Genomic DNA, 20,278 nt, shown 5'->3' on the forward strand with positions numbered 1-20,278 from the left:
ATTAAGGAACCGTCCAAGGTATCGACTTAGATCCAAAGGTAGATCATTAAGGAACCGTCCAAGGTATCGACTTAGATCCAGGTTTTGAAGTTGTTTATTTGACTGCAGCAGTAACCTGAAAAAGGCAAAGTTAGGTTTTTTATGCCATGTCATGATGCATGTAATGCGTTTATGTGACGGGACTCTCAAAATAAATGAGAACCTTGCATGTTATGTACGCATTTGTCGCGATGCATTATGTATTATGTATGGACATGTATGCAATTGTATGATGTGTTTATGATTTATGACGTGTGACTGTGATTTATGCTATTTGACACATCTTGATTGAGAAGGTGGATCTCCATGTCATTGTAATTTTGATGTTTGATCTTATCTTGAAGATGCTCAGCTGGGGATTTATGACTTCTGCTTGGGGATGATCGGTAACTTGATGTTCCCTGATTAGGGATTAGAGATATTAATAAACCATGTTGGAGAAGAGCAAAGTGTTGGAGAACCGGTAGTGTTGAAGATGTAAACTCTGTTGGGGAGCCATATCTTTGTCGGGACGAGTATGTTTGAAGATATTTTCTTGAGGATTGCTCTGATGGGATATGATCTTGTGAACCCGGCTCTGTGGGGAGGCATAGATGCCTTGAACATTGCCCCCGGTATTATAGTAACTACCATTCCTGGATTTGATTAGGACACACCGCTGAGTATTGATCAAGATGTCAAACTGGACTTGCATAAATTTTCCCCCGCTAGTAGAGACTTTGAAAAGATATGCCTCGCGAGGACTTTATGAGACGTGCACTATGGGCGATATGCCCCTAGTAATCATAGGCCAAAGACAATATCCCATGTTGGTTGGGAGGTAGCTTTAGATCTTTTTGGATGCATGCCCCTGATTGTTTTGGTGCCCTTGAGAGATTCTTCGAATCTTGACTTGATTGCCCCAGATTGATTTGGGCAAAGCGTGCCATGCCCCTTGTATACGTAGGAGACATTGCTTCTCGGAGTAATCTTGTCTGTCGGGATAACTTCCAGTCATTAGTTGTACCCTGCGCAAGTTCTTTCTGATGCTAACATTTGAAATTATGTAGCAGAATATGTTTAATAATGAATTCATGAGATGCAATGCATACGTTTGTCTTGAGTTTTTGAAAAATCATTAAAACAAAAGATGTAAAAGCATGATATTTGTAAAAACATGCTATTTTTGTAGAAGCGAAACATCGACTCAGCATTTTAGTAAACCTTAAGGAGTCGGGATACCTTTTTGGTGACATTATGCTTTCGAACTAACCATGCTTCAATTAGGACTTTCAAGGGTTGTAACATGGCTTAGTTCACGGTTTAAGAAACAAAAGATAAAGGCTCAAAATTTGTTTGTACCCACCCCTCTTCATGATGATCTTCAGTCCTAAGCTCAGTTAATTCAACTTATGCATTCAGGTTCCGAGAGACTTTTGGATTTGCACCTTTGATAATGATGATGGTTCATAAGCAGAGAGAACTTTTGAGATGGCAGTCACTTCTTCCTTCTGGTAGTCACAACATTGTGTTGTTCAAGAGTTTATTGACTTCTCTTTTTTCATCTTTTGATATCCCTAACTTTTGCCTGAACTGTCTATTTTGAGCTTACAGTCAGCAGGATGCCTTGATTTTTGCCTAAGTCATCTTTTTGATTTTGACTTAGCAGGCTTTTCCTTGTATATATGTTTTTTTCATTTTTCATTTTTTTTGAAAGATATTGACTGCCTTGCTTAATGATTGATGAACCATCATTGGCTTTTGATTGACATCTCCAACACTTCTTTGATGTGTGCGGATGAACGTTGGTGATTGAAACCATTGTTGAAAGGTGTACTGAATGATTCTCTTAAGACAGAATGCACAGACAAATTAACTGAGAACTACCCTGCCCCAGGTTATGATCAAGGGTTTTAATTAGTACAAGAAAGAGACTTCTACTTCTTAGGCTCAAAGGGGTTGACGAGGGATTAACATCCTTATATCTCCACTGTTTAGGAATTGAAACAATGCTTGTACATCGTCAGCATAGTCTGCTCAAAAGCATAATGTATGAGGTTGCGGTATCGTTTTCGTCATCCTCCCTCAAAAGGTATACAGCTTTAGCAGGAGTTGAGTATCATAAAACATATGCAAAGTAAAGACATAATTTAAAATGAGTGATAGCGAAATGATTTATTCAAGACAAACATATGCAATGCATTGATGATGATTATTAAAACAGATAATGTCTATCATGGTCCAAATGTTTAAACAAACAGAAAGGAAGCTTGCAAATGAAAGTAGATCTAATGATCCAAAAGTTCATCCGTCTAAACGTCAATCAGTTTTGTCATGACTAGGCATAGGAGTAGTGATCACCACAGGAGTTTCAGAAGGGTTGAATTCAACTTCACCAACATCGATCATGTCTTGGATCTTATTCTTCAGTGTCCAACAGTTATTAGTGTCATGTCCAGGACTATTAGAGTGGTATGCACACCTTATATTAGGATTATAGTTACGAGCAAAAGTACTAGGATTCTTAGGGGGATCCTTTAAAGTGATCAACTTTGACTTTAACAGGTGTTGTAATGCTTGAGCCAGTGACATATTGATCTTTGTGAACTGGCGCCTAGGTGCATCTGGCTTGCGTCGTTGTTGTGGAATGGTGTAGAGATTCAGAGTATCCGGGGTTCCAGCTTCCGGAATGCGTATCTGATAAAAATGTTTCAGAATGTCCAGGGTTCGAGCTTCCGGAATGTATATCTGATTGGAATGTTTCAGAAGTCTGGGGGTCAAGCTTCCAGAATGTTCATCTGATTGGAACTTTCAGAGTGTCCGGGGTTCGAGCTTCCGGAATGTATATCTGATTGGAATGTTTCAGAAGTCTGGGGGTCAAGCTTCCAGAATGTTCATCTGATTGGAACTTTCAGAATGTCCGGGGTTCGAGCTTCCGGAATGTATATCTGATTGGAATGTTTCAAAAGTCTGGGGGTCAAGCTTCCAGAATATTCATCTTATTGGAACTTCCAGAATGTCCGGGGTTCGAGCTTCCGAAATGTATATCTGATGTAGGTGTCTTCAGAATGTCTTGAGGGATATGCTTTCCAGAATGTATATCTGACAGAGATTGATTTATTGATGGTATTTGTCTGACCAGTTGGTCGACTTGAAAGGCAAAGTTAGTTTTATGTGATGTTATGAATGCAAATGCAATCTTTTAAGGATCTATAGGAATTTAGTTTGCGACATTTAGATATTGAATCAGTCACAACTTCGTCTGAAGAATCTTGGCTTTTGTCCTTAGGCGTCCTTCTTTGAGAATCAAGCTCACCATATCGAGTGGGTCATCGCCTCTGATTAGGGATACTTCTGAATTTGAAGGTACATGGCTAGTGGAAAATAAATCCTCTTGCCCCTTGATAGGTACTGAGTCTCTGAATCGGAAGGTATGTGGCTAGAGGAAAATAAATCCTCTTGCCCCTTGATTAGGAAATCAATCCTTGATAAGGGCACCTAAAATTGTGCGCCCTAAATTCCTAAGATCTTTAAAAGGGTTAGTTAAATCATGTTATGCTTATGATGTCATTATGTCATGATGTTATGCGAATGCAGTTCATTAGGCAAAGCGTGAGACAGTAAGGGAGAACAAGTCCTCTTAACAAAGCCTGCAAGGAAACGAAGGTTAGTAGCAAACACAGGCAAGTCATGCAAGTCACGCAAGTCACACAATTTTTGGCTTAAGGCTTGCATGGGGTCTGATCAGGTGTCCTTCCCAAGGGTATTTCTATGGATAAGGAGATTTCAGCAACGGGTTCTACAAGTTATCCAGAATTGTCAGCCCTTCTAAAGCACCCTCGGACATGATGCATTTGCACCATGCAATGATACTTTGAGAAAGGACCTATCTGAATTGTAGCATCGGGTAGCGACTAGTTCTTAACATTTGTCAAGAGTAGTCCCCCCACTACGTTCCTAAAGGCCAGGATGGGTTAAGGGTAACTAAAGGTCCTTGAGCTCCGGCGCACCCACAGACACATACATAGACCCCCCTCATTTGAGAAAGGTGTGCATATGCTATGGAGTCCTAACTCAAGTGTGAACTTCATATTGACTCATCTCCCACATATGTGAAAGAGGTCGCCATGACTATGCCACTCCTAATCTTAAGTGTTCTTAAATCCGGGAATATGATTCGTCCTTCATTTAATTCCCAAAACGCCCCTAAAAAATAAAACAAACAAAGCAAACAATAGAAAACATTTAAGTGATTCCTAAACTTTTAAGGTAACCCCTCTTTTAATCGAAAGTCCCCAGCAGAGTCGCCAATTCTGTAATACGGTGAACTGACTATATTGAAATGTTGCGGATAGCAAAAGTCGCCACCGACTTTTATTTTATCCAAATATCGGAAAGGCTAAAAGAATAGGAAAAACCTTTTAAATAAAATAGGGTTAGGGGGGTAATTTATGCAAAGGGAAGGTGTAAGGAACCCTTTGCATCCATGGTTTTCCATGGGCTCTTAATTGCTTTGCTCGTTTTGAAAAGAAATGTAGAAGAAGAAAAATAAGGACTTTAGCTCGTAAATGAGCATTGCCTTATTGAAGATTTATGAGAAAGAATATGAAAAGATTTTTTTTGAGCAAGGCAAAGCAATTAGGGGCAATTACCTTATAGTTTGAAAAAAAGAGGTTCTTTTAGCCTTTCAGGGTGAAAGGGTCTATCCATGCCATAAGAGGGCAGGAAGCCTTTCATTTAGAGGTTGAAGGGTCGTCGAGTTATCGTTCGCCTTAAAACTGTCCCATGCCATAGAGGGGCAGGTAGTCTAAAGGGAAGGATTCAGAATAGCCTTTCGTAGGTAGCCAGAGGATACCTCAACCTTTCGTAGGCAACTTTCGAGGGTCGAAGTCATATTCGTGTACCGACAGCAGCATCATTTTAGGGACTTATGACTTTTATTTGTATCGAGGCAACAGAGTTGAGGTATCCTCGAATTTGAGGGACATGGCTATTCTGCAAAAAAAACAAAGGCAACAGGCAACAAGGCAACAAAGAGGTTACCACAAAAGGTGCGTGGGTGCAACAATCACGTGATCAGATTCAGTTATATTATCTTGTAATTAATAATTCTAATTTAGTTCGAGGTTATCACTCCCTAGGATTACTAACCACACAGTTATATAATGCATACAGTTTTAAGTGCCTTTAAGGCCACACAATACAACCAGGGAACAAATACATAATAAATTTTGGGGAAGGGGAGAAAGCAATAAGAAAAAAAACCAACAGAGCAGTAGGTCTGACACAAATAATAATTTTAGAGAAAGAAAATAAGTTAGGTTTTAGGGTTACCGACTAATTGAGCTTTGACGGTTGGCTAACCCTGAAAATTGGAAAAAGAAAAATAAACACACAGGGGTGAGTGTATGGCCAGTTCATTGATATTGAAGATAAAACCATAATTTCAAATCAGAAAGGCAAAAATAAATAATTAACTTAAAAGGCAAAAAATAAATATTTAAATTAAAAGGCAAAAATAAATATTTAAATTAGAAGAATAGAATCAGGAACTTAGCTTTAATCTGATATGGCTCGTAGTCGGAGGAAATCCTGGTGCTAACCCCGAAAAACTACACAAGAAAAACATTTTCAGTGCAGGCATGATCTTCGTAAACCCTGATTAGGTCACAAATTAACTATGATTAATAGGATAAAAAACCAAATTAATTAATTATTGGTTTTTAGTCTAATCACCTAATCATAATATGTATTTTTTTTAAAAAAACAATTATAATTAATTAAATAATTAAATAATTAATCTAAACATTTAATTATTTAAGTCAATTAAAATAAATATTTTTAATTTGAATATTTTTATTGATAAAAAAGAAATTTATAGCAAAATGTTAAAATAGAATATAAATATAAAAAAGTTTTGAAAGAATAGATATAAACAAATAAATAAAAACTATGTTATAAAAAAATAAATAAATAAAAAATTTAGAAACACTCAGCTCATGTTCCAGTGTGGTGAGCTTGTGGAGGTGCATGGTGGTCCTTCGTATTCAGGTGCGTTGGATCCATTGAGAAGCTGATCGGATGGCTGCTGTAGCGAGGTTCCATCAGGCACATGCGTGAGCCAACCATACTGAATCTGCGAGCAACAAAGTTCATGAAAAATTAAAGGAAATAAACGCAAGAGGCAGGGACCCCTGCCCTTGCGTATGAAAGACGTAGCACGCTGCCAACTGAGCCAGTTACGATTACTGATATTGAATTGGGCTGGGATTAATATAAATAATTAAATGACGTTAATGAACTAAAAAAAACGCCCAGACTTTGTCTTCCTCGTGAAGACTGGAACTTTCAGCCACGGTTACTTCATGTTGCAGTGGACCTGTGTAAATCAAAACCAAAACAATACTACAGATAATTTCAAGATAAAACCATGGATCAATGCGAAATCGACCCCTGAATTCAACTGCGCTATTAGTTTCGTCCGATTTTGGCTCTAACCGATTTCCCCAAAATCACGAACATGAACCATGGCTATGGTGATTCATAGTACCTGCAACTGTTTATGATGCACAAATTCGGCAATTCGATTTAAAAAAAAAAAGAGGAAAACCGTGAGGTGTGAGACTGAGTTTCTGGAGGCTTCGATCAATGGAAGCGATATGGTTCGTTTCAGAAAGCCACGAGAAAAGCGTTTTGGATGCGTAAGAGAGCTTGAATTGACCTCAAAATTCGTTTGCCACAGCACTTGAATTCACGGTTTGTTTTTTGGAACTCTCCTATCTTTCTTGCCGCGGCCAATCCCCTTCTTCTGTGTGATGCTGCTCTGTACTTATAATGCCAAATTAGGTCTTTCAAATTAATTCCGGATTCAATCTTGTTAAATGCTGATTGAGTGATATTGAGGATGGTTGAGATCTAATGTATCTGAAAGTTTGTAACCGAAACCGTGAATCTTGGATGTCCTCTTTTGCTTTGCTTTAAATCTGGTACTTGTGAGAAATCTCTTGTTGCAGCTTTTGACTAATTCTTTTATAATAACAACATTAATAATGAAATCTACCTAAAATTAGAGAAATTAAAATTCTATAAAAACTAAAAAAACTTTACTAAAGACGCGACACAAAGAAATTATTATATATATATATATATATATACATATATTTTTTTTTATGATGATACTAAATCCTAATATAAAAATAAAACTAGAAAGAAAACATGACTTCTAATAGTAAGTGTTTTATTTTATTTTATTTATTTAATAGTAATAATATTATTATGGTAGTAATAACATAATAAAATTATAATTAAATGCAAAATGACATTAGAGAATAAGTTTAACATATGAAAGGAGGCTAAATTCGAACTCGGGTCTTTTCACCTTTGTACCTTTCACGCTTAAGTTCTTACCAACTGGACCATGTCAATTATCGAAATAAAAATGACATTTGCAAATATATGAGGGCAAATTTTGGGGTATGACAGCTGCCCCTGTTCAATCTTCTTAAACCTGAAGATGTAGAATGGTTTGTTTGCCAGTCGAAATCTGAAGGTAGAAGAGGATTGAACACTAGAATACCCGGGAATTTGCCCTTGCTGAAGTAGGGAATTTTGTTGGAGATAGGCTTGGAGATGCCATCCAGGTGTTTGGAGAAGATGTATGATTGAGATGGGCTTAAAGATACCATTCCACTTGATAGACTTGAGAGTCAGAATACGTCGTACGTTAGACCATTTCTGAGGAATAGACTTAGGTTGATTCGTACGTTAGACTGGGTCTAGTTTGCATCAGCAGATGTCTGGAAAACCGTGCGTTAGGCTGAAGGATGTGTCGTACGTCGGATCAGATCCAATTTGCATCCGTAGATGTCTGGAAAACCGTGCGTTAGGTTGAAGGGTAAGTCGTGCGTTAGACTACCCAATTTGCATCCGTAGATGTCTGGAAAACCGTGCGATAGGTTGAAGGATAAGTCGTACGTTAGACTAATCCAAATTGTTGAGAAGTATTGAGAAGTATTTGTTTAAATGTTGATCGTGTCTTTACTGTTCGTAGTAGACGAATTAGACCTTTGAAAGATGATCATGTCTATACCGTTCGTGATGATAGAATTAGATCTCTTGTCGTGTCAGCACCGTTCGTAGTAGCTGAATTAGACTTTAGAAACAGTTGATCGTGTCCACACTGTTCGTGGTAAATGAATTACACCCTCGAGCGTTGACCGTTACGGAACCGTCCGAGGTTACCGCTTTTAGATTTTGAAAGTTGATCGTTATGGAACCGTCCGAGGTGTCCGTTTTATATTTTAAATGTTAATCATTACGGAACCGTCCAAGGTTTCCGCTTTAGATTTTGAAAAGTTGATTGTTTAAGGAACCGTCTGAGGTATCGACTTAAATTTGAAGGTAGATTGTTTAAGGAACCGTCCGAGGTATCGACTTAAATCTGAAGGTAGATTGTTTAAGGAACCGTCCGAGGTATCGACTTAAATCTGAAGGTAGATTGTTTAAGGAAGCGTCCGAGGTATCGACTTAGATCCGAAGGTAGATCATTAAGGAACCGTCCAAGGTATCGACTTAGATCCAAAGGTAGATCATTAAGGAACCGTCGAAGGTATCGACTTAGATCCAAAGGTAGATCATTAAGGAACCGTCCAAGGTATCGACTTAGATCCAAAGGTAGATCATTAAGGAACTGTCCAAGGTATCGAATTAGATCCAAAGGTAGATCATTAAGGAACCGTCCAAGGTATCGACTTAGATCCAAAGGTAGATCATTAAGGAACCGTCCAAGGTATCGACTTAGATCCAAAGGTAGATCATTAAGGAACCGTCCAAGGTATCGACTTAGATCCAAAGGTAAATCATTAAGGAACCGTCCAAGGTATCGACTTAGATCCAGGTTTTGAAGTTGTTTATTTGACTGCAGCAGTAACCTGAAAAAGGCAAAGTTAGGTTTTTTATGCCATGTCATGATGCATGTAATGCGTTTATGTGACGGGACTCTCAAAATGAATGAGAACCTTGCATGTTAGGTACGCATTTGTCGCGATGCATTATGTATTATGTATGGACATGTATGCAATTGTATGATGTGTTTATGATTTATGACGTATGACTATGATTTATCCTATTTGACACATCTTGATTGAGAAGGTGGATCTCCATGTCATTGTAATTTTGATGTTTGATCTTATCTTGAAGATGCTTAGCTGGGGATTTATGACTTCTGCTTGGGGATGATCAGTAACTTGATGTTCCCTGATTAGGGATTAGAGATATTAATAAACCATGTTGGAGAAGAGCAAAGTGTTGGAGAACCGGTAGTGTTGAAGATGTAAACTCTGTTGGGGAGCCATATCTTTGTCGGGACGAGTATGTTTGAAGATATTTTCTTGAGGATTGCTCTGATGGGATATGATCTTGTGAACCCGGCTCTGTGGGGAGGCATGGATGCCTTGAACATTGCCCCCAGTATTATAGTAACTACCATTCTTGGATTTGATTAGGACACACCGCTGAGTATTGATCAAGATGTCAAACTGGACTTGCATAAATTTTCCCCCGCTAGTAGAGACTTTGAAAAGATTCGCCTCGCGAGGACTTTATGATACGTGCTCTATGGGCGATATGCCCCTAGTAATCATAGGCCAAAGACAATATCCCATGTTGGTTGGGAGGTAGCTTCAGATCTTTTTGGATGCATGCCCCTAATAGTTTTGGTGCCCTTGAGAGTTTGTTCCATTCCACGAGCATAGGAGTTTATTTCTCCTAGGAGTGTTCCAATCCTCCCAACAAGGGTTCCTTATCCGGATTTCTAATCCCCACCATGGTAAATTGAGGGAATCTCCTCAAGCTAAAAATTCTCCGAGCTATGGCACATGGTGAGAAGTCAGAAATTATTCTTCAATTCAAAGAATAAGTATATCTTGCAAGTTAAAGTCCATTGTCTATTGGCACCCCCACAGAGTTCTTGACACTAAGGGGATTCTCCCTGGTGTTTACCTCTCCCAAGGTCAAAAATGAAGCTCAATCGACAATTCATGGGAATATTCTGTAAAGGGCCCTCGTTATCTCTACATATAGTAATCATTACATTCACATTGCATCTACAAAAAACGCGTAGCATTTCCATGAATATGGAGCATTACGCCATGAAAAAATCAAACATGCATCAATGCATAAGCCAAGTTTGTATGTACTTCAAGAGCACAAAGTAATATATCCTCAAAAGAAGTCTCACTTTCTCTCTCTAGTGTGGATTGGATACAGAGTCTTTCTTCGTCAAAATCATTGTCTCTGTGGTTATTTCCCGTTTTCTGAGCTCAATCATTTGGATAAGCCATACTTTGTGTGTGGCAATTCAAGTGATTGTCACACTTGTAGAATTACACCCCGCCTTTTGGCCTGAGGGAACCATGTAGTTCTTATGTTTCATAAGTAACAATACCTCTTTCAAAGACCAGTGTTTACTGGCATCATCTAATAGAGTGTGGTCGTCACCAGTCCTCTCTTTGTACTTACTTTTTGTGAGTCCCCTTACTGCCTTTTGCATAAGGGATATCTCTTGCTTCTTGCAAGTTTGCCTTGGTTATTTTCCCGTGCTGCGTGCAGATTAGAGTGCGAATGAGGGTGGGCATTCAACCCATCTCATTTTTCAATCATTTGGGTAATCATACTTGGTGTGTGGCAACTCGAATGAATGCCACTCTTGAAGAGTACACCCCGCCTTTTGGCCTGAGGGATCCATGTAATTCTTATGCTTCGCAGGCATCAACATCTCCGTGAATGTTCAGTGGTTACTGTCATTCGCGTGTCGAGTCTAGTCGTTACTAGTCTTGTTTTGGTTATTTTCCCGCATGCCGCGTGCATAATAGAGTGTGAATGAGGGTGGGAATTCAACCCATCTCATTTTTCAATCATTTGAAATCCATACTATGTGTGTGGCAATTCGAATGATTGCCACCCTTGAAGGGTTACATCCCGCTTTTGGCCTGAGGGATCCATGTAATTCTTATGCTTCGCAAGCATCAATACCTTTTTGAAAGCCCAGTGTTTACTGGCATCCTCTAATTGATTCTAGTTGTCACTATCCTTTCTTTCAGTCAAGCCCAATGGTTATTGGCATCGCCTTCAAAGCCCAATGTTTATTGGCATCGCCTTCAAATTCAGTGTTCATAAACATCCCCATAGAGTCTAGTCATTATTAGTCCTCCTCAATAAAGTCCAATGATTATTGGCATACCTTTTCAGATCTAGAGTCACCCTACGGCTGTGTCTCTTTTTGAAGCCTAACTAAGGTTAGCAGTTTGGTAGATTCCCCTACGGCTGGTTTCTTCCTTTTGGAGTCGTCCTACGGCTACGTCTCTTTTGAAGTCTAACTAAGGTTAGCGATCAGGATCGGATTCCCCTACGGCTGGTTTCATCCTTGTTGATTCACCCTACGGCTGTGTCTCTTTTTGAAGTCTAACTAAGGTTAGCAGTTTGGTAGATTCCCCTACGGCTGGTTTCTTCCTTTTGGAGTCGTCCTACGGCTACGTCTCTTCTTTGAAGTCTAACTAAGGTAAGCAAATCAGGATCGGATTCCCCTACGGCTGGTTTCATCCTTGTTGAGTCACCCTACGGCTGTGTCTCTTTTCGAAGTCTAACTAAGGTTAGCAGTTTGGTAGATTCCCCTACGGCTGGTTTCTTCCTTTTAGAATCGTCCCACGGCTACTTCTCTTTTTCAAGTCTAACTAAGTTTAGCAATCAGGATCGGATTCCCCTACGGCTGGTTTCATCCTTGTTGAGTCACCCTACGGCTGTGTCTCTTTTTGAAGTTTAACTAAGGTTAGCAGTTTGGTAGATTCCCCTACGGCTGGTTTCTTCCTCTTGGAGTCGTCCTACGGCTACGTCTCTTTTTTGAAGTCTAACTAATGTTAGCAAATCAGGATCGGATTCCCCTACGGCTGGTTTCATCCTTGTTGAGTCACCCTACGGCTGTGTCTCTTTTCGAAGTCTAACTAAGGTTAGCAGTTTGGTAGATTCCCCTACGGCTGGTTTCTTCCTTTTAGAATCGTCCCACGGCTACGTCTCTTTTTCAAGTCTAACTAAGGTTAGCAATCAGGATCGGATTCCCCTACGGCTGGTTTCATCCTTGTTGATTCACTCAACGGTTGTGTCTTCTTTTTTAAAGTCTAACTAAGGTTAGAAATTTGGTGGAGTCGTCTACGGATGGTTTCTTCCTTGTGGAGTCACGCTACGGTTGTATCTTCTTTTTCAAAGTATAACTAAGGTTAGCAATTTGGTGGAGTCGTCTACGGATGGTTTCTTCCTTGTGGAGTCACGCTACGGTTGTGTCTTCTTTTTTTCAAAGTCTAACTAAGGTTAGCAATTTGGTGGAGTCGTCTACGGATGGTTTCTTCCTTGTGGAGTCACGCTACGGTTGTGTCTTCTTTTTCAAAGTCTAACTAAGGTTAGCAATTTGGTGGAGTCGTCTACGGATGGTTTCTTCCTTGTGGAGCCACGCTACGGTTGTGTCTTCTTTTTCAAAGTCTAACTAAGGTTAGCAATTTGGTAGAGTCATCTACGGATGGTTGTGTCTCTTTTTCAAAGTCTAACTAAGGTTAGCAATTTGGTGGAGTCGTCTACGGATGGTTTCTTCCTTGTGGAGCCACGCTACGGTTGTGTCTTCTTTTTCGAAGTCTAACTAAGGTTAGCAGTTTGGTAGATTCATCTACGGATGGTTTCTTCCTTGTTGAGCCACGCTACGGTTCTGTTTCTTTTTCAAGCCTAACTAAGGTTAGCAATTTGTTTGGTTCGCCTTTGGCTGGTATCTCTTGATAACATGCGACACTCTTTGCTGTACCACAGAACGCAAATTTTGATGGTACTTTTGGGTATTCAATCCACTTACACCTCTCATGTCCAGAACTTGTGTCGTTCGTACATTCAGGTTCAAGAAGATTGAATAGGGGCAGCTGTTGCACCCCAAAACTTGCCCATTTATTTATTTCGCAATTGGCCCTCACCTTACATTCATGTGCATACCTCATCTAGGCCATTCATCCATTACACTCATTCATATCATGGTTACTATTCAGAATTGATAAGAAAATAGCTTCTACAAAAGAAATTCCTGATCAAAAATAAGAGAAGGTTTGAAGTCTGATTATATGGCCTCATTTCCATTGAAGTTCTCCTAAAATCAGGGTTTCATCGTCTCCAAGCCAAAGCTTCGACCTAAAAATACAATCCTCAAGTTCATCAGACTTTCCCAAATTAGGTCTTTGACCAAAGTAACCCTGTTGACTTTTTGGTCAAAATTTAAGAAGGAGGTGATTTTATAGTTTGAGGTGGAATAAGGCTCGTGTGAGGGTGTGCAATTGATTTTCTTTGGGTGATGGTTGATCGGAAGTGAAATCGGGGATCGATTAATCAGAAAATTTGTTTGAAGTTGAAAAAGTCAAACAGTTGACTTTTTGGTCAAAATCAGGGTCGGTCTCATGATGTTGACTTTTGGTGGATATTAGTCAAAGAAAAGTCAATGAAATAAACAAAAATCAAGTTTTAACTAAAAGTTACCTTTTTTTGGAAAAAAATTAGTTAAAATATGATGTTGCCAAAAGAGGAATGTTCTAACTTAGATTACTTTTAGAACTTTTAAGAAATGGCTGGGCATTCAACTTCAAGCTCATTTATCACATGGATCCAGGTCTCATTTCAAAACAAGCTCAAGATAAATATTGCTCCTCTCATGGCATAGAACAAAAGTGTTGTTGGTAGTTTTCTAATTGGAAGCATGGATAAGGAGTTATAAGAGTGCAAAGTTAGGAAATCATCACGGGGCGCAAGGCAGTTTGCTGGGCAAAATCATGGGCAGCGTGACGCATTTGATCAAACACGTGGCACGCCATATTTCAATTGAGTCCCAGGGAATTCTGAAGATTGTTTGAAGGCGTTTTTGATGCCTTTCCTTCCTTTGTCATGCCTTCTACCCAACAATACCAAAATAAAGGTAATTGGATGAGTATTGAATCATCTATGAGGCTCCAAAGTAGCACACTCACCCTGATCGAAATAGAGCACCTGGCTGGGTAGAAATCTAAGGCATGCGCATGCATTTTGCCAAACATGTGGCGTGCCATTTTGAATGTTATGTTTTAGGCTCTATGAGTCTCCATATGGATCAAGATTGATTCTAAACCACTCTTTGTCATGTCTTCTATCTATTGAGACTAAGATCACTAATTTTGAATATGTGTGGACCAAGATAGAGGCACTTAAAGTTGTGCATTAGTCAAGTCATGTCTTTGCCATAAGTGTCAGGCCTGGTTAGGTCACGCGCGCAGCCATTATGCAATGGTATATTATCATCTTCAGATACAATTTTGGGTGATATACAAGCTCTATCTTAAGGAGACATCAACATCAAATCTTCTCTAATATATTCCCTCTCTCCATTGGTCAAAGGATTATGTTTTTAGTTACTTGGTTGGCAAGATATGATGCCTTGAAGTGAGCTGTTTGAGAATTGCATTTAGTTGGCCAAAGCAAGTCATATACATGCGCAAGATTCAGTAATGCCTCATCATGTTCTAAACAAATTTTGAAAGAACTATGGATATTATCTTACAGTAATCCCCAACACCAAAGCCATTCCTCTCCATCTACTCTTCCCATTGATCTTGAGTTCAAGCAAATCATGGGCCTATGGTTAAAGGAACACACATGAAAAGAGAGCACCATGAGTCTTTAGCTTTAGCATAAAGTACATGCAAAGAGGTTATCAATACTCCTCTCAACCATACAAAATGCTCCATGCGTAAAAGGGAATTATCCTCTACAAGCATTCCACCATACAACCATCCATGCATCTCACCTATAAAAGAAAAACCTTCAAAAAGAAAAGGGACACGCTCCATAATTATTTTTTTCAGTTTCAAATCACCCTTCACTCTCTTTTCTTTTTCCAATTTCACGCTTTTCTCATTCTCTCACCACTCTCACCTCCCTCTCCCTCATCCTCTCACCAACCACCTCTAACCACCATAGCAACTGATTCCGGCCGCCGTAACCGACTACACTAACCAACTCCGGCCGCCACGCTTCATCACTTCCATCTTCTTTTCTCTTCGCCTTCACTCTGTCCACAACCATCACCACTATGCTATCTTCAAGCACCATAGTCATCATCTCAGGATTCAAATCTGAGTAATCATCATCTCACGTTTCAAATCCAAGGAATCATCATCATCTCAGCTTCGAGGTTATCATAGATCTCCGAGTTTGATTCTCAAAGACTCCTCCCTCTCCAACTTTTGTATCATCATCATCAACGTCATCATCAAGAGTCATCAGCTGGAAGTGTTCTTTGAAGATCTCCATCCAAAGTTTGAACAAGTAAGTGCTTCGTCTCTCCCTAGTTTGACAGCAACATGAATTTGACTTTAGGTTCAACCTACTTGATTCTTGGACGTGAATATTGATTTTATGTGAAGTGTTTGCTATTTACATGCTTGGATCATATTTTGAGATTCTGTGAGTGTTCTTGAGCGTATTGATGCGTTTAGAGTTCGTTCTAGTGAGATCTTAGAAGGTTAGGGTTTCCGATTTGACTCTGGTTTGGGAGTTAGAGGAAGATCTAGGTGGAATGGAGGTCGGATTTGAACTCAGTGGAAGAAACCGAGTAAGATGGTGGTGGTTTGGTGATTTTCTGGGCGTTTAGGGCTTTAGCTCCGGCGGAGGTACACGAAGAAGATGACTGGAAAACGTTTTCCGGCGAGGGTTCTGTTGTCTCGTTTTCTTCAGCTGGCTGATGTGGCATCATACCATAGGCCCATGCATTCAACGTTCTTTGCAGTCTGTTTAATAAAATATGACGTGTCAAGTAGTGATTGGCCCAGATTTTGATTTTTGTCCTATCTCACTTAAATTCAACTTGCTCCATTGATACAAGTTTGTGTCACGTTTTTTAGTCTGAATACCAATAGCATGCATACAAAGTGAAATAAAAAATGAAACAATAATGAATAATGATGAATCTGGGCCACGTTTCATGTTTGGGCTTAATGCGTTTTAATTTCCACACCTCATGCTAATAGGCCCGTACGCGCTAGTAACAAAATCAGTTCATTTCTGGTTACTAATTCACCCCCCTGCTGACTAAATAAAAAACAAATGAAAATAGTCCTTTTTTTTATTCCATTGCTTGTTATTTGAATTTTGCATAAATAAAAAATGATAAAAACAGCTCTTTTTACTAATTAGATTTTTTTAGGAATAATTGTTTTAATTAGATTTTTAATTGTTGAATTTCTTTAGTTTTGATTGGTTCCTCATAGTAGGAAAGTAAATAGTGTTAGTTTTAATTTTCGAAAATGGTCTTAAAAATGAATAAAAAATTGCAAAATTGCTTGTGAATATTTTCATGGTTAGTTTAGATTTTAATTCTTTCTTTTTGTGAGTGTTTTCACACTTTGTGAAATACCAAAAATGCCCATAGTTGTTAAAGTTGACTTTAGCCAACTTAAACAACTTTCTTCTTAGTTAATTCCCTTTAGATTTTAGTTTAGATTTTAAATAGGAATTAGAATAACAATTAGATTAGAAAATAGGTTAGTCTCCCCTCTTTCATTCTTTTTTCTTTTCAACATTAAAGCACTTAATAAATAGTTGAATAAAACCCCTCTAAAAAATACCAAGAAAACGTTTAAAAAACATTAATAAAAAAGTGAAAATCATTAAATAGGGGATGGAAGCTTGAATCTCTCTTGCTTAAGGGAATCATTCGAGTGCTTGGATCTCCCTTGCTTAAGGGAACCATCCGAGCGTAAGTTCCCAATTTCTAAAAAACACAAACCAAAGGGTAACTCGAATCTCCCTTGCTTAAGGGATCTATTCGAAACACCCAAACTCTCTTCTGTCTCTCGCCCTCGTGGCATTCTTAAGAACATGTTGAATCCATTCCATAATTAGGCGTGTAAGTCTCCAAAGGTCGAGCATCGTGGAGTGCGACTTTAACCTCTGTTCACCTAAAAAACACCAAAAACATAGAAAATCTTGAGCCGAACTACGGTCGCTCTGATTCCTGAAAAGGATACGTAGGCATTGGGTCGCGGGGCCTAAGCGAGCACACTTGTAAATAATTCTTTCTTTTCCCCGTATTTCTTTTGCATTCATTCGCATTTAGGTTTAGACATAGATATACACCCTTTAGATAGAAATAAACATAGGTGGATACCATCGAGTACGATGGGCGTGAGGGGTTCTAGCACCTTCCCCTTGCGTAACCGACTCCCGTTCCCTGTTCTCTGGTCGAAAGACCTTGTTTCTGTTCTGAGTTAGGTTTCCTGGTATTCCTTTCCCTCGATGGGATAAATATATTAGTGGCGACTATGATCCATTTTTCGCGGTAGCGACACTATGACTCTAATATCGGTTAATAACAACAAGAATCCCCGGCATCGGCACCAATTTGATCCGCTGTCGCACACGGGTCAAAAATGAGTATTTTGTAAAATGGTAGTTTAGCGGTAACGTTAACTCGAATATCGTTCTCACAAGGATTCTTGATTATCACTAACCAATAGTAAATTGATTTAGGGGGGTTTACTTTAGTTTGGGATTCGATTATGAAAAACAAAGTAAATAATTGATTATCAAATAAGCTAAAACGGCTAATCTACTGATTTGGGTTCCGACTTATCATTGATTATTATAATTTCAATTTCCTAATCCATTCCTATTCGACTACAAAACTCACTGGCAAGCGCTACAAATTTTATGTGATGTAAGTTCCTATGATCTGAATTAAGCAAACGGATTTAAGCCCTCGCGAATTAAGCAAACGTGAATTAATCAAACACGATAACGAATTAAGTAAACGCTAACATCATTATAGTTAAGGATCATACAACAATTGAATTGAATCAATATACTCTATGAAAATTAAATTAAGCAAACAATAATCACATAATATAATTGAACGGAATAGAAACTTGATTAAAATTATTATAACCTCAAAGTATGATGGAACCCGTAATCAGCGGATTTTGCCTTGTAATTAGTTCTCCATTACAAACGTACAAAGCTTTTCAAATTATTTTCTGAATAGTGAAAAGTGATGAATAGTACGGCCAAACCTAGGTACTAGAGAAAATCAAACAGTTTACAACCCAACTGGGTCAAAAACATAACTCGGGCCCAAAACTAACGACCCAAAATAAAATAAAACTAATGATGCAACTTTAAACGAAATTATGGGAATAATTGACGCCGTATCTGAATTTTACTCCAACACGAAAGTTGTAGCTCTTCCTCTTAACTTTCCGACAATTATTAGAACGCCTCAATCGGATTCCCAGAACTCCAGTTATGATCGATTCCGTGCAGACTGCTGATGCTGAAAAATAAAGTGCGAAAATGAAATTAAACCAATAATAAACTAAATTAGAAAAACATTATAAAATATAAAAATAAGAAAAGCAAACCATAAAAATGCCTAAGTACAAACATAAAGGAATGTGCATCAAAATGCACTGATCAAATTCCCTCACACTTGAACTTTTGCACTCCGAGCAAAGTAAAATCAAAACTCAAAAGAAACACACAGCAACATTTACTCATTCTGGGTTACAAACTCTTATGCGGTTAAGGTTGCATCAATAGGTACTAATCTTGCACACTAAGGATATCGTAAGAACACAAATTCGCAATTGTGCGGTCATAAGCCTCCTGAACACACAAACCACTTCGAATCATGCTATTATGCCAAAGCCTAATTTAATCATCCTCCTTTTTACTCTTTTTCACTCTGGCTCAATCCCATTAAGCCCGTTATCTCTACACACTCATATTAAGGCTATCGGTTAGTGACTCTGATCTTTTTTTGCATGGGGTTCTGGTACTTAAGTGGTATACCCCTTTTATTCCCCAATTGTAGTTGTGGGGGATCGGACCGTAATCCTCCCTACCAAGTTCAGCACCAGAAACCGCTGAACCAACTAACAAAGAGTCTTATTTTCAACTTTTTCTTTTGAAGGTTCCACAACCGTTGGGTTAAGTGACCGGGTGAGGGTCACCAAACTTAGAAGGTGCATTCCCTTTTTCTTTTTCTTTTTCTTTTTCTTTTTTTAAACTTGGATCACTCACTTATTTTCATCGGCCTCCTTACGTAGAGCATGTGTGAGATGGTGCCGACTGTAAAGTTAAACTACTCAAGAGTTATTAGTGAATGATAATTCAAGGCTATGTCATAATAAGTATTCAAATTAACTTCCATATGCAGGTGACTTACGGTGTTAAGACGATACCGATCTTGTGAACTTTTCCCAAGTCTCCACAACTAACCACAAAATAATCTATAGCCTAAAACTTTCAAAAATATACTTTTTTTAAGAACTGAAAACAAACAAAAACAAAAATTGAAAGAAAACTAAACAAATAAATGATTCCCTCCCCCACACTTAAGACATACATTGTCCTCACTGAAAGAACATAAATATAAAATAAGAAAGAGAGAAAGGAAAGAACACACCCGAGGAATCAAGGAGGATAACTGATCACATAAGCAGCCTTTCCCAAAGAGAGAACTTCTACATTCTCTTCTTCCAAAGTGGGGCTCTCATGAAGTAGCTTTGGGTAATGCTCATCGCCCTTAAAAAGTGGTTTAGCTCCTTCGCCTTTTATTCCAGGATCAAAGAATGTTCTTCTAAAAGTAAAAGTGTCAAATGGGCACTTGAAGGTGCTCTCATCTTTCACAACATCAAGGAACCAAAGGTTATGGGCATGCCTCGCTACTTTTGCTACATCTTCAAGTGAGACCCTATACACACACATGGACGAACTAATATCATAATTGTCATCCAAGGTCCATCCAATTCCTTTCTTATGCTTCTTCAAAACCTGAAAAAACTTACTTTCTTGATCAAAATAAAGTTTAGAAAAAATTATAATTAGAAGTTTTTCATTCATCTCTAAATAAGCATATTTAAGATTTTTAGAAATTGGTTTCAGCTCTCGGGAAGGTGGTTGTTCAATGGATGGTTTGTTCCGGGCAGCCGGGGTGTCGAGAGCTTCATCTACAAGAGTATACATCATCAAAACCAAAAAATGATGGAAAATCATCTGCAAACAAATCAAGACAAGTATCATCAACAGTTTCAGAAAGCAAATCTATTTGAAAAACAGAATGCTCTTCCAAGGGTTGTCGGTTTGATCCTTGAGCTTGCTGCATGACATTCATCAAAGTGGCAAGCTGTCCAATCCGTGTTTGCAAAATATGGAG

This window comes from Vicia villosa, linkage group LG1 (genome assembly GCF_029867415.1).
Source record: "Vicia villosa cultivar HV-30 ecotype Madison, WI linkage group LG1, Vvil1.0, whole genome shotgun sequence".
NCBI classification, from domain to species: domain Eukaryota; kingdom Viridiplantae; phylum Streptophyta; class Magnoliopsida; order Fabales; family Fabaceae; genus Vicia; species Vicia villosa.